General features: G+C 41.0%; 1 pseudogene across 1 annotated transcript; it reads left to right on the top strand.

Annotated features, from left to right (window-relative positions):
* The first annotated feature begins 499 nt into the window (after nt 1-499).
* LOC128592180 (latexin-like) lies at nt 500-1,420 on the top strand (annotated as a pseudogene). Its single transcript, XR_008381793.1, has one exon. The product of XR_008381793.1 is annotated as a latexin-like (transcript).
* Nucleotides 1,421-3,474: the final 2,054 nt, after the last annotated feature.

Below are 3,474 nucleotides of genomic sequence, written 5' to 3'. Positions count from 1 at the left end.
TTGTTCCTTTGTATGGTGCAGAGAAAATAATTACCTAGACTCTTGACACATAGAACATGATTTAAAAACCATCAAGTTCAATGGCAATACAGACTCACTGGTTCTGTCCAGAATTCACACATAAGAATCTGCATTTTCAGAAGATTCCTAAGTGATTCCATTGTCCGTCAAACTTTGGAAACATTGATCTACCCTATAGACCAGTGTTTTTGAACCTTTTTTATCTCACGGCATGCTTGAACCTATAGTTAAACTTCCACAGCACTCTTAGATTATGTTGACAAAAAGAGAGAGAGAGAGAGTAAAAAGAAAAAATATACTTCCTATGCTTTGAACGTCTTTTGAAGATAATTTAATTAATGGTCTTTAAAAATGTCCACAGCAGGTCATTCCACCCACGCCCAGCCACGGCCAGTGTGCCACTGTCCCCGGTGGCCGGCTCCGGTACCACTCGTCCCTGCACCAGAGCGGTCCTCAGCTCAGTCCCTGCTCACCCAGAATGGAAATCCCACCAACTCACTACCCAGCCTCCAGGGCGGCCTCAGTGTTGGAGAACTGCGTCAACTACCAGCAAGGGACCACCCCCCCCCCCACAAGCTGTTCCTGCTGCAGACAGTGAAGCAAGCTAGCATGGAGGATATTCCAGGAAGAGGGCACAAGTATCCGTGGAAGAAATTAAATTTTCCGTGGAAGAAATTATCCAAAAACAAGTTACAGTGAACAGCACTGCTGACATACTTTACCCTCCCATGGGTCAAGAAACTGCACCAGAAGTCATCTTCACATTGGAAGGAGATCGTAACAAGAACCCCGATGAAGAAGACAACACATTTTATCAAAGACTCAAGTCCACGAAGGAACCTCTAGAAGCCCCAAATATTCCACAGTTTTGGAAATATGTCTTTAGAAATGAAGCCAGTTCCACGCTTAGCCTGGGTTGCCTGTGGTTGTATAATATGCCGGAATTCTACTGAAAACACATGGTATAAAATGGTAAAAATTGAAACTGTCAAGCAAGTGCAAAGAAAAGATGACTTTATTGAATTAGACTATACCATTTTACTTCATGACATAGCCTCTCAGGAGATTATTCCCTGGCAAATGCAAGTTCTGTGGCATCCACATTATGGCACCAAAGTAAAACATAATAGCCGTCTGCCAAAGGAAACACAGCTGGAATAAACCACGCAGCTGACACTGGGATGAAGTGCAAACATGCCCATTCACTATATGTGTGCCAGTCTCAACTAGGAGCTAGTTTAAGGGGCCAAACAAATCCCAAGGAGTCACTTTGTAGAAATGTCTTGATTACAGCATAGAACTACATAGATTCCATAATACAAAGTGCCACTACATAACAATGTCTTTATAGTAGTAATAGTGCTATGTATATTCCATAATAAAAAGTTTCAATTTCAGCTCAAAAAGAAAAAAAAAAAATGTTCACAGCACACCTCAGACTCTCCCGGCACACCGGTGTACATTGGTTGGAAATCACTGCTATGGAGTGTGAAGCCTTGGCCCAAACCACAGTCTCGCTGACTCTCCCCCCCATTTTATCTCTGACTGTGGGCAAAAGACAGAAGCATCAGGACTGGATGAGAGCGGTTTTACATTAACAGTATCCTGAGAGAAGCCCACGCGGGGAAGGAGAACTGGCAGCTCATGAACTTTCACCCTTTTTCAGAATTCTTAAAAAATTTAGAGAGCTGGGTGGCGCCTGTGGCTCAGTGAGCAGGGCGCCGGCCCCATAAGCCGAGGGTGACGGGTACAAACCCAGCCCCGGCCAAACTGCAACCAAAACATAGCCGGGCGTTGTGGCGGGCGCCTGTAGTCCCAGCTGCTCGGGAGGCTGAGGCAAGAGAATCGCTTAAGCCCAGGAGTTGGAGGTTGCTGTGAGCTGTGTGAGGCCACGGCACTCTACCGAGGGCCATAAAGTAAGACTCTGTCTCTACAAAAAAAAAAAAAAAAAAAAAATTTAGAGAGCTGTCCTTTTAAGGCACATTTTCTCTCCCCGGCAGTTGAGTCTTTGTAGTCCGACTTGTGAGAGGATGTCAAAGACTCCCTCCGAGGAGTCAATTTCCCGGCTTAGCCTTCTACTTCATCAGAGGGACCTGGAAACCACAGAGGACAGGCAGTGACTTGCCACTGACCACACAACCCCTAAGGAAAATCACCTTACTCTGGTACTTCCGAGTGGAATTTGCATTTCTAAAGTCTGACTAGGACAGCATTGAATATACCAAGAAGATTCTTCCCAGAAACAGAACACTTCTCTATCCCTTTTTCTTTTCTTTCTTTTTTTTTTTTTAAATAGGGTACATATCAAATTTATTAAGAGTAGAGTGTAAAGGTCTTAACACAATAATTAAGTAAATTAGTTGAAGGCTATGGTAACCAGTTTGCTGTAAGCATTCCAAATTGTATATAAAATCAGCACATTGTACCCCATAAATGCATGAATGTACACTGTTAATATTTAATTTAAAAAAAAGTTAAGAGAAAAAAAATTTTTTAAAGGCCAAGAAAAAAAAAAAGAAAGAAAGAAAAGAAACCCTTCTCTGAAAGTGGTGTTGAAAGGAGGCTGTTCTTATGTCATGGGGTCATCACACTCCATCATGCTGCTATCTGCCCTGTTGAAAATATTTTCAACTCCCTTGGGCTTTTGTCTTCATCCACACTCTAGAAAGCAAGAAGAGATTCAAACTCACTGTTCTCTCCCATTCACATAAATTAATTTTATAATCAAATTAATTATGTGGACATTCCAGTATCTGTTTTGAATCTGCGTAAGCAGAATGAAGAAAGTTTAATTGGGCAGTGCTAATCTTTTAAAAGAAAAAGGGGATTTTCGGTTTGGAATTGATTAGATTGTTAGGGGATTAAACCTTTTGTGGTAACTCCGTGCATCTGGGGCAGTTAGAAAGAAGGTGATTTGGGTTTCTGCTTTGTAAATAAATCTTTAAAGTGGATTTGTTATTTCTGTGGGGAGCCTCCATTGAGCTTGGTGGTTGGCAAGATTTGGCATTTTTCTGCTTGGGAAGACAACAAGATGGGCCTTAAATCTGAATTCTCTTTATCTGAGATGATCATCATCTTTTGAAAAGTAAACTGATTGTTTGGTTTGGGTGGCTACCAAAGAAAAAATTTAAAAGGATCAGAATAATTAAAGTAAGTAAGAAAATTTAGTACATGTTACGACAATAAGAACAGACATAGTGGTGGGAGAAAGATGTGCAGATTGTAATACAGAATGAAGAATGTGCCATGTTTAGATATTTTTAAAAATTTTATAAGAGCTTTAGATTTACAGAAAAATTACAAAAAGAAAAGAGTTTGTATCCCAGTGCTCAGTTTTCCCTGCAACACTCTGCAATAGTGTTGCACATTTGCTATAAGTAATGAAACAATATTGTTACATCATTATTTACTGAAGTCTTCTGGTGCCCTTTCTCTATTCCAGGAACCCATCAG

This window comes from Nycticebus coucang, chromosome 8 (assembly GCF_027406575.1).
Source record: "Nycticebus coucang isolate mNycCou1 chromosome 8, mNycCou1.pri, whole genome shotgun sequence".
Classification (NCBI taxonomy): Eukaryota; Metazoa; Chordata; class Mammalia; order Primates; family Lorisidae; genus Nycticebus; species Nycticebus coucang.
This window is presented reverse-complemented; position numbering and strand designations above follow the sequence as displayed.